Genomic DNA, 12,518 nt, shown 5'->3' on the forward strand with positions numbered 1-12,518 from the left:
AAAGTTGAGAAAATAAGGAACTGATATACTTTGTAAGCTTCAAATGTTTTCAAGCATAAGATACAATAAGAACTAAAACTAAGAAATGGCAGAGGAAATAGAGATAAGAGGATGAAATTGCAAAACTGAATCTATAATAATATCTCAATGGATAGCGTTGTGGTGCCAAGAAGGTGGTGAAGTCAAAGAATTCGTAAAGATGATAATAAACAGACTGCAAAGAAAAAAGATCGAAATTTTTATAGAGAGAATTTTTACAGCGATATTACAAATAGAGAACAGGGAAGAGAGGTTGGAGTGAGAGACTATCTGCTTGTTAAATTACTCCCACTGTAGAGAACAAAAAACCAATTTGCTGAAATCTTTGTTTCCCTCTATGACCCTATCTTTATCTGTAAAATCTCAGCTCTGAATCAAAGTCACAATCCAGCTTTTCCATCACTGGGGAACAGAGCATTTACGCTCATCTGAAACCTCATCTGCCCTGCCTGTGAAATAAGGCTGGCCATCCATTCTCACAGAGGAGCCAACTGGAGGTAGGATTTTTGGTTCTGAATTCAGCTAAACATCTTCAAAGAATTGTATCTGGCCTTCCTCATCCAAGGCTATCAGTGAAGGGCTGGCTGGCTTTCAGAGAAGACCAATTCACAGTCAGGTGAGACATTTTCTGTTGAGCTTTCTAGAGAAGGCTGCGGGGCTTGTCAGTAAGAGTTGAATCTGTACGGGTTATATTTTTTAAATTTTATTCATAAATTTATAAAGAAATTTATATGGTATTACTTATTATCAAGAAAAAATGTTGTCTATTCTCTGGTCATTTAAGCAAAATCCTCCTCTCAGGGCCCACCCATGGACAAAGCCCAGATTTAATCTCCAAGCATCTGCCAGGCACACTGTGGTCAGTGGGAAGGCCTCAAGTTGGCAGCCTGTTCCCTTGTGTCCTGTGCTGGTACTTAATCTTGCATCTCTTCAGTGTACAACTAGACAGAGGCTCAAAGGACTTGACATTGGAGAAATGTACTTTTCATTGTCTTTAGACTTCTACGCTTTTCAAAAAGACTTTCAGCATTTCCAGTAATTGTGCAGCAGTTTACCCAACACTAAGGTTCTCACTTTAAAAATTAAAATAAACTTTGAAAAGGAAAAAAGTGATCTCTGCAATTTTGTACAGAATCTATATAATGGGTGTATCCTTATAAATGGAGGAAAGATAACAAATTTAACTCTTTTGGTTAGTTAACAAAGTATTATATTTTATATATTACCAATTTTGAGATTATTTGTATTTAAAAATACGGTTTCAAACCTCTAAATCATTGTAAGTGGTAGAGTCTGCCATCTGCTTTGGCTGAACAATTATATACAATAAGTCAGCCAAAACTCTTCCATTCCTGTATAATCATATATGTGGGTGGTATTGGTTGGTTCTTATAGATTGTTTGAACACATGCATATCACAAAATACAAGTGGCCATTAAAAATTAAAATGTTCACCAAATACAAGATTATCTGATTCCTAGAAAAAGAAAACAATACTGTAACATTAAGGCTAAAACTGTCAAAAAGGAAGCCAAGATACACTCAAGTCAAGCTTTTGCTGAAAAGTTAATTGGCTCATCTTTGAAACTTTGTCATGTTTATTGTGTAAGCAAGATACTTTCAGAGCCGAGAATATAGAAAGTGCTTATTGGTAAGTTAACATTGTGATCATTTATTTTGTAAATGTTAATATGTTAATATGTTAATATTCATTTTCTACTATATTCAGATTTTGAAGTTCTGCTAAATCTAAGGCCACATTACTGGCAAGTTGGGATACCTCTAGACATCTGAAAAATATGAGTCCTACACAGAAGCATATAAATTCTCTCTTCATCATGTTCTAAATTCTAAAACATTCTAAGGTTTTGGAACAAACCAATGGCATTCCACATTTACAGTAAGGCTGCATGTGCCATACATGATCCTATAGGAAGAGAAATCCAGATTTTAAATAAAAGAGATTGTGAACAAAAAATAAAGTATATTTTCACGTCTGAAAGGGGATTTCAAGAAAGAAGGGACTCTCAGAACATGTGGTAAGTGGTAACTAAGTTACCAAAGGGTCTCTAAAAGAGAACATATTGTGGAAAAAAGAGCCTAAACGCAGAGAGCTAAAATGGCATCTCTGGAATCCTTATGATGAAACAGACGCTGAACTACTTTTTCCTAAAATTTAAAATGCATCTTATCCTCTAAACAAATACCACCACGCTGCCAGGGAGCTTACCTGGGCATGGTGACGTGTTGGAATCATTTTTCTAATTCATTGGTTCTTAAACTTGATGGGCACTAGAAGCACCTGGAGGCCGTGTTGAAACCCAGATTGTCGGGCCCCACCGCAGAGTTTCCAGTTCAGCAGGTCTGCACCAGCACCTGAGAATTTGCATTTCTACCCAGTTCCCAGGTGATGCTGATGCTGCAGGTCCAGGGACCCCACTTTGAGAACCACAGCCTAACTTACACCCTATATATGGTTACCAAATCCATTATTTCTTCCTTTGGCTGCTACTTTTCCTTTATCACATCAGCACCTTAGCTCCGAATCTCCTCACCTATCAATGGGAGTACTTGGAGAATTTAACAGCTGGTCCTCCTTTCCAGCTCAGTTCTCCTTTTTCCTCTCAATACTACAATCTCTTGTCAGGTAATTGTTCCTTAAACGTCAGTTCATCATAGATCTTCCTTGCTGAAAATCTCATGGCTCTTATGCTGAGCACAAGACATTTTAAATTCTCTACTTGGCTCATACGGTTTGTAATAGCCTGTAGAATGTGGACACCCTGTTCCCTACACTACCTACTATAAAGAAGTACGTGAGGATTACATAAGATACAGTCAGTTCTCGTTATGCACAGTGTGACATTCTATAAAGTCGCTGTGAGCACTGAATCGGTGAATATGACCCACTGCTCCTATGGGAAATGCAGGGTTAGGTTGCTGCAAGCCTTAGTCACAATTTATTCAACTGATCAATACATAACCTTGTTCTCTGTGTGTTTCTCTTTAAAGTCACCTTATTTAATATATATTGTTGATATATTAACTTTGAACTCACACCAACAGCACTGTAACTCGTCTGAAAGAAGATTGTCCAACACACATACTTTCTCTGTAAAGGTACGTCACAGCCTCCTGCCCTGAGGAACACCAGGCAATATTGCAGCACTACACATGGGGGACATATTAAACAGCAAAATCATCAACACAAGGCACAAAAAGATAAGAAATGAGGCACTAAATAGATTGCAAGAGGGACACTTGTTTACAGTGTGGGATGAAACGAGGGCAGAGCGTCACCTGGTTCCCCCTCAGCTGGGAATGTGCACGTCCAGTGAATCAAATGTTTCCCCACTTTGTGCATATCTGCAAATGGACATGAAAGCCCTGTGCTTGTTTATTAGGAGGCTGCCAGTACATTTTAGCTAGTGGGCAAGTGTGCAATACGGAATCCACAAATAATGAGGATCACCTATATTATGAAAACATCTTTTCAAAACCAGAGTATTGCTCAGATATAAGAGCAATAATGATAACTTAAGGTAGCTAACATTTTAGTGCCTACTATGTCCCAGGAGCTCTTCTAAGTACTTTACATAAGTTAATGCATTTAAATCTCACTAAAACCCTATGAGACAAGAGTTATCAGTAGCCGCATTTTATAGATGAGGAAACTAAGGCTCAGAGAGTAAATACTTTGCACCTGTTCCCCAGTTAAAAGTGGAATAACTGGGATTTGTGCCCAGACAAACTGGTCCAAAGCCCACAGCCTCAACCACTATGGTAGGAATGTGAGTGGATTTTCTACCACTCCCTGAAAAGCCCCTTCTGCTCCAGTCAGTGTGGTCTCCCACATACTTATTCACTCATCAAACATTTTCTGAGTGCCCCAAAAGTGTCAGGTACTGTGTTTAGATACTGGAAGGACTAATAGAATGTCGACGCAAATAATCCAACCAATACATAAATCAAAATTGGGTTGAGTTTATGATGAGCCAAACTTTGAGGGTCATAAAGCCCAGGAGAGTCCTTTCACAAAGAAATGGAGGCCCAAAGATGTGAGGTGTACAGAGTGGTTATATACCATCAAAGACCATGTATCACATGTGATTGCAATGTCCCTTTTACAGTAGTCATGATGTTGACCTGTCAGCACGTCGATTGATGGACACAGTGGGCATCAGGTCTGCTGTCTCCATGGGCGGGGCTGTTGTCTCGAGTTGGGTGGTCACAGGATGAGCACAGCAATCAAATCCTAGCCTAGGGAGAAATGCTTATCCTTAAGGAAATGCCAATGTGGGGGAAGTTGCATTTACAACTTAAGGACATTGCTTTTGTCTTTGGGACATGTTAATTGCTTAAAGCGGATATACAAAGGATGAACAGAGGCTACAGGCCCCTTTTAGGAAAAAAAAAAAAAGGTTCAGGCCCAATTAGTTTTACACCAAATAGCTTCCTCATGTGCCCCAATATATCCTATTGCTTGCCATTTATTCATCAAGAAGAAGGATAGTCTCAGCTTTAAGGAGCTCACTGTCTATGAGACATGAATAAAACTACAGTTATGGAAAAGTAGATAAGTACAGGGTCCCAGAGTGGGTACATCAAAAGGGGTCTCTAGATGGAGACCTCTCAGGAAAAGTGTCCAAGAGGAAGGAACATTTGACATGAGTTTAGATTAAGAAATAGGAATTAAGTTGATCAAAAAAGGGAGTAGGAGGACAGAAGAAACACATATAAAAAGACAGATATAAAGGATGCTAAAGCTTTCAGAAAATGGGGGTATTTTTAAGGCTGGAACAAAGCGAACATGTAAGACACAGTGGGTGATGAGGCTAAAGATGAGGACAGCAAGGCAAAGCCTGCGTGTCCAGCTCAGGAGTCTGAATGATCTCACGGATGCTCTGAGCAGTCATTGAAAGAGTCTAAGCAGATGTCAGATTTAAGCAAATTTGGATTCTAGAAGGTAACTCTGGAGGCATTGTGGAGGAAAGATTAGAAAAAATTAAGACTGGAAGTAAAGGGACCTGTTGGGAGACTGGGCAGCGATCCAGATAAGATAGGCCTTGGCTCAGGCGGGGGGTCTGCAGGTGGAGGAGGCCAGGAGGTGGGAAGCAGTGCTGGGCTCCTGGAGGAGGAAACTGAGCTGCCTCTCAGTCAGGGGAAGACTGTGCCTGTCATGGCCTCCCCACCTCCATGCCCAAATGCCATGTTCCTTTCTACGTCTGTACCTTTCCCCTCTTCCCCCATCTGAAATCCTCACTCTTTCTTCCCTCTACCTGCCCAAAAGTGGTCCCTTTGAGGGCTTGATCTAGTCCACCTCTCCTAAGAGGCCGTCCTTAATTACAATTTCTCAATAACATTCTCATTTTTTTAATTTCTATAATACAACATACACTAAATACCTTGGCAGAATCTAAATACATCTTGCAAACCATTTCATGTATGTGGACAAGCTTGGAACCTTATAATTCTTTGTATTTCCTTCAATAACTACCACAAATACCTTGCACATATAGGTCAACGGATGTCCAGTAAAGTTCAATAAAGAAGAAGCACCTTTTATTAGCTAAGAACTTTTATGAGCTCAGTTATTCCTTTAGATCAGCTGCTTGAACCATTTGTGTTTCTCCACAGGTCAACAGTGTTGCCCAGAACAAATGAATTTTACACCTTCTCAAACTCAATAGAGCAAAGATGGAACTTCATTCCCCCTGCAAGCCTTACTGCCGTACAGAAAAGCAAAAACAACGTGTGACATCTAATTCTTTCTCCACATTCTCATCCTAAATTGCAACTGTTTTCCAGATGCTAACTGGTTTTCATTCTTAAAACTGACAGAAAAGTTTCTCATTATTTCCTTTTCTTTCTTTTTTTGTGAGGAAGATCAGCCCTGAGCTAACTTCCGATGTCAATCTTCCTCTTTTTGCTGAGGAAGATTGGCCCTGGATTAACATCTGCGCCTATCTTCCCCTACTTTGTATGGGATGCTACCACAGCATGGTTTGACAAGCGGTGCATCGGTGCGCGCCAGGATCCGAACCTGTGAACCCGGGGCCGCTGCAGCGGGGCATGTGCATTTAACTGCTGTGCCACAGGGCTGGCCTCTCTCTTTATTTCTAAAGCTGAAATGTTTAAATTGTTCTCTGGGCTAGTTGGAGTTTCCACAAAATGAAAACGCACATTCCAGAAAAATCCTTATCTTTCCAGGATAATCCTTAATATATTATGGTAAACACCTTGGCAGAATGTCACTGATTTTCAATGTCAGTGCCTCCACAAGGGTATCTTCGCATTGTCTCCCCTCCCAACCACCTCTCACTTTGCCCCTCCCCAGGCTCATGGGCTCAAAGTGTTTACTGAGCACTAAGAATGAGCAGAGTCTGAGGGAGACTTCAAGGATGACTAAGCCATGGTTTCTGACCCCAACCATCTCTCTCCATCTCTCCTTTAACCTCTAATTTTTTTTACTCTGGTTTCTACTTTAGTTGTTTACTTGTCTTGTGAATTTTTGTTTTGTGGTTTATAATTACCATGTAAATCCATATTACTTTTTGCCTTAGAGTTTAGAAAGAACTTACATTAAACAAGGTTTTTTTCCCAGCCCTTTGATGTGTCTAATACCTTCCAATGCAATTCAGGTGGCTTCTTGCTTTTACGTCTCCATCATTATTCCTTCAGAATTATGTTCACCCCACACTTGTGATCTGACCGATGCTGCTTTACACTTTAAACTTTTCTATGCCAAGATTCACCTGAGGAATCCCTCAAGCACCATCAGCTAGGCGACCGCACATTCCTGACATGTTTCCTTGATTTGTTCCTAAATAAAGATGTTACTTTTTTTGTTTTGTTTTGTGAGGAAGATCAGCCCTGAGCTAACATCTATGCTAATCCTCCTCTTTTTGCTGAGGAAGACCGGCTCTGAGCTAACATCTATTGCCAATTCACCTCCATTTTTTTACCCCCAAAGCACCATTAGATAGTTGTATGTCATAGTTGCACATCCTTCTAGGTGCTGTATGTGGGACACGGCCTCAGAATGGCCAGAGAAGCGGTGTCTCAGTGCGCACCCGGGATCCAAACCTAGGCTACCAGTAGCGGAGTGCGTGCACTTAACCGCTAAGCCACGAGGCCAGCCCAAGGTGTTTCTGAAACTAATAAAAAATTGTACCAAGTAGTCATTGTATAAAAAGCACTACCACAGATACCTTCAAGAGAACAAATGGAAAAGAATATTCAATTCCTCAGATAGGTTTGCAACCAAATGAGGCATTGAGGGGACAAGGGGGCACTGATAAGAGCAGTGATCCTAAGAGAAGAGTTTTAAGTCAATTTCAAATGAGGTTAAAACTGGAATGAGATAATATTTTACCAGTTATCTGAAATCATAAACATTTTTCTGACCTTTGAGAGTTTATTTGCATATAAACTGTACATGTGGGGTAAGAGAGTGCTGATATTGTTTAATTTCTTGTTATTATTCAGAACTTTGTAACAGATGTGGCTATTCACAATTAATAAATATCATAATGTGGAGAGACCCAACTTTCAACTGCCTGATATTATCAATTCTTACACAAAGCTAGAGTTTTAAAGATCAAATTTCATTCTAGTTACCTGTCAACTAGTCCATTTATCAGAAAGATGCTGAGTTTTAGGAAAATACTTCAAAACACAAATTTTGTATGTAATTTCAAAAGCAAAAAATGAGTTAAAAACTGGGTGGTAACCAGTTTTGCTACAATATATTAACCTTTAACATGGGAGCAAACATTTTTAGAGAATATAATTGAAATTTGCCTATTTGTATATTGTAGAATGTTAAAGGATTTACAGTTTTAATAGTATTTCAAATACCAGAGAATAAAAAACAGAATTGATTCAGTTTTGTAAAATAGTTTTTTAGACATAGCAGATTTTCACAGCATATTACTTGAAAATAAAATAATCAATTAGTGATGTTTAAGCAATGCGGTTTTATTTTAAACTTGCTCATTCCATAGGAGCATCAATAAAAGCCCTCCAGGGGTGGCTGACGCTCTTTCCCTCCACATGAGCACCAGCTGCGTTTGCTTTAAGCATCAGACTCTCAGGCAACACCATAGCCCTCAACTCCGTTTAGTTGAGAAAAGGCTTTATGAGTCGTGTGTTTTTTTCTAGGGGTATGGAGCTCCCAGACTTATTAACTACAGGGAGAAAGTAAGAGTCAGAACACATTCAATAAACTCCAGTGTGCTCAGGTGAGAGGATAGGTGCCTGAACTCACATCTGAAAAAGAACTTAGAGGATGCTTTCTGACTCTGCTTCGTGCCTTTGACTAAGTAATCCTGGACATCGCCGTTACGGCCACAGAATAACACAGGCAGCCTTGATGGACCAGAAATCCTCCTTTGTCCATCATTTGTACAGAGCAAACTGGCTTAAGACCTCTCGTTTCCTGCTGCAGTGGTAATTTACAGAGATACAGAACTGCCATCTAGTGACTAAGAAGAAAACAGCAAGGTGCTTTACATGGAAAATGAAATTGTAAGTTTTTTAAAAAAGAACAGTGCAGCACTAAAGTTGGTAAAGTTGACACAATGTGACACATGAAAGTTATAGTAAAACTGAAAAATGTGTAGGTGAAGTAATCAGTTGTTCTCTCTGCCTCTAAAACATGTCTTGACATCTGACTCATAAATAGTTTAAATATAATAGAATAACTTTGGAAATAAACTTCTCATCTCATCTCATTCAATGATGCTGGCAGGAACTGGTATTAAATAGCCAGATGGTGAATACCAATGTTGAAGCACCATTTTTATCACCGTGGAGAGAATAGAGGCATAAATCCAAGAGACTGATGTTCAGATCTTCCCTCTTACCCTTGATCAATTTTGTAAACATGGTCTTATTTTGTTTGTGAGGAAGATCAGCCCGGTGCTAACATCTGCCAATCCTCATCTTTTTTTGCTGAGGAAGACTGGCCCTGGGGTAACATCCATGCCCATCTTCCTCTACTTTATACGGGATGCCACCACAGCATGCCTTGCCAAGCAGTGCATCGGCACGCGCCCAGGATCCGAACCAGTGAACCTCTGGCCGGCGCAGCGGACCGCGCACACTTAACCGCTTGCGCCACCGAGCAGGCCCCTAAACATGGTTTTCTTTATCAGTTAAATATGAATTATAATAGTTACTTTAAAGGATTACTGTAAGAATTGCATGAGGTAATACAGTAAAGGAACCGGTGTAGAGTGATAGTTAATTCTCCTGCTCTGTCTCTCTTCTATGAAACATGCACAAATCATCTAAGAAGAGAACTCGTCTATACAATAAATATATGACAAAGAGTCAATGGCTCCAGAAGTAAGGGCCACCATTGTTGAGGGCTTAACCTCAAGTGCTTCCAAATACTGTTAACTCTCAATTAATTTTATGTCTTCCAGACACTTCACTGGCTAGAAGGAAAGAAGGTGAGAAATTTAAATTGATGTATTTCACCCTTGAATGGCCAAGCTGTAACATCAGGTGTTTTAAATCACCTAGTTCATCAGGTTTTCTGCTTATTATTATATATTTTACCATGGTTCACAGCCCGAGAAAAATAGAAAATCATTATAATTTTGCACACATGAATATATATCTTGACTATTACAGCTGGAATCTTAATGTATAGAGCAATGTTGTGCATGTTTTGTCCTTGTTGATAGTACAGAATATTTTTGTCCAGGTTTTCTTTGGCATTATCATATATAATGAAGATCTCAGTAACATATGCCCTGGAGATAAGGATTTAGAAAAATCTAACATACTATCCTAGTCATGCCTCAAAAAAAAAAAATATAAAAATAATGAGAGAATATTTTGAAGGCATTATTTTTCTTAATTATTTCCAACTTTATGTCCATTTACTTGTTTTTAATCATTCTGCATCCTATTCGTTATTGGCTAATCATCTCAAGGTAATTAAGTAACCCTCAGCTGAGTCCACCATGCCTCTTCAAGTGCCCCAGTCTGATGTTGGTTTCAGCTCTGACAAAAGAAGCTGGGAAAACCTGTTTTGTGGCAATATTCTTAAGGATATCTTTACTCTTACAATAATAGCTATATTTTTGAAAGGCACCAGTGGATTATAAAATCAAGTACTCGACCAATGTCGTATCCTCATTTTCCCTCCAGGGGGAGCACAACTTTCATGTGTAATGCAGGGCTGCTGCTTTATTGTTTCCTTTCAAGATATTTTATTACTTGTAAAACATGTCGATGTAAATAATCCATAATCAATCTATAAATCAAAATTGGGGCGAGTTTATTATGAACTAACTTTTGAGGACCATGGCCCTGGGCCTTCCTTCCCTAAGGAAGGAGGGGCACCGAAGAAGTGGTGTGTACAGAGTGGTTATATACTGTGAAAGAGTATGTATCACCTGAGATTGCAATGTCCCTTTTACAATAACCACAAGATCGCCCTGCCAGGTTGCCCTGCCAGAATAGCTATTGATGGACACAGTGAGGAGCAGGTCCACTGTCTCGATGGGCATGGCTGGTGTCAGGTCTGTTGTCTAGAGCTGGGCGGTCACAGGATGACTGCAGCAGTCAAATCCCAGCCTAGGGAGAAATGCTTATCCTTAAGGAAATGCCAAGGAGGGGGAAATTGCATCCTTATCTTAAGGCCATTTACTCTTCTCTTTGGGACATGGCAAAGCAGATACACAATGCAGGCGACAGGCCCTTCTGGAAAAACAAACCCAGGCTGAATTAGTTTTACCCCAAACGGCTTCCTCATATGCCCCAATATATCCCATTGCTTGCCATTTATTTATCATTTTCCCCTTTTTGATCTATAATATTTTGATAGAAAGCATTGATGATCAAAATATTGTCCGTCAGCCCCAGGGTGGTTGCCGCCTGCCCTGGGTCCATCACGTCCCTCGGTGCCAGGATTTTATCTCATTTATTTGCCCACTTGTCCCCGTTGGGGGGATTTAATTGAATACAGTGGACAAGCAAAAGGTATACATATATTAATAGAGGAAGCATTTCATGGGTTTTGGATTTATTTTAGGTTGTTGCACAAACATTGTGTATGTGCTTTTTATCACTCCTTGTATTTACGCTACGCACAATTATAAAACAAGTACAATAACAATGATAATAATTTAACATCTTTGAAAAGATTATTTTAAAATGAGTTCTTAGGCATAGTCCTTATCAAAAAGGGAAGTTTGTCCTAGGTTATAAGATCAATCGACCACCTCAGCTTTCATTACTCCAGCTTACATGACATTCTTACAGCACTGAGTAAAGAAAACAGCAATTAGTTTAAATGTTATGGCTAGTACAAGAATTTCAAGAAGTAATAGAAATAGGAATTGCAATCCAGATCAAAAAAGGGAACCAATACCAGAAGGGAGACAACCAAACAACTCAAGACTGAGCGCAGGATCGCTTAAGGCATTCACCTGCTTTTTCATGTGCTTTAGCAGAGATGACACATTGGAAGACTCGTCAGGTATGAAAACACAGCATTCAGTTTGAATGATTGTACATGTACCACCTTGGGATGTAGTTAAAATATCTAAGGCCATTCTATTTTGAAAGACAGTCTTTTTATTAAAGACATTTTAGTATTTAATAAGGCAATTCCTGCTTGACTGTCACTAAGGGCTTCTGTATGTGATGTGACATCCTTTAGTCCTAAAAAAGGAACAAATATAGCTAGCTGCTCGGTGGTCATACCAGGAGAACACTGAATGAGCCCGTCTGGCCTTAAGCAGAGAAAGGTTGGCAGCAGTTGTCACTGTGAATCCTTCCCTGCATTTAAGGGAAGATCGGGTGCAGTGTTTTAGCCATCAGGCCAGTAGTCAAGGCCAGAGATTTGTTCTATACAACCATTAAGTTATATTAGGAGCCACCCGATAAATGCCTGGACATTAAGACCAGTCTGTTGAAAATCAAGCACCTTCCTTAAGTATGATAGTATTCTGAAAATCTTAACTGTAACAATTATAAAATAAGTATACAGTTTAAGCATAACAAAGGTTTAAATGAGTGGATTTAAGGTTGGGAATACAGGCCTGGTCCGGAGTCTTGGGACAGCTGTCTACAAGTGATGTTGTCTTCTTCTCATCCTGGTTTGGAGATATTCGTATTGGCCAGTTGAAGTCAGCTTTCAGAAATAGGAACTATAACGCACTCAGATACAAAAGCCTCTTTTTAAAACAAGAAATGTGAATCCATGAGTCTATGTCTTTTGATTCTGCAGCTCACGAACTGGTTAAAAGTACCTGGTATGCTCCTTTCCAATGGGGCTGTAGAGTCTTTTATTTGATGACTCTTCTGATAAATAAATTTTCTAGGTTATCATCCTTAAGGTCTGGGAGGGCTCTGTAAAAAGAATCGGCTACCGACTTCTCATATATATGTTATGTGTATATATATATATATATATTTTTTAAGTGTCTCAAGGAGACCTTGGCAGTAATTAAGATATT

The 12,518-nt window shown here is 39.4% G+C and overlaps 1 protein-coding gene across 3 annotated transcripts in view; it reads left to right on the forward strand.

The window, feature by feature from the left end:
• LOC131418750 (ral-GDS-related protein-like) overlaps positions 1-12,518 on the forward strand; it is a 122,973-nt gene that overhangs the window by 22,062 nt on the left and 88,393 nt on the right. The gene's annotated exons all lie outside the window — the stretch shown is intronic.

The sequence above is a fragment of the Diceros bicornis genome, chromosome 19, assembly GCF_020826845.1.
Source record: "Diceros bicornis minor isolate mBicDic1 chromosome 19, mDicBic1.mat.cur, whole genome shotgun sequence".
Classification (NCBI taxonomy): Eukaryota; Metazoa; Chordata; class Mammalia; order Perissodactyla; family Rhinocerotidae; genus Diceros; species Diceros bicornis.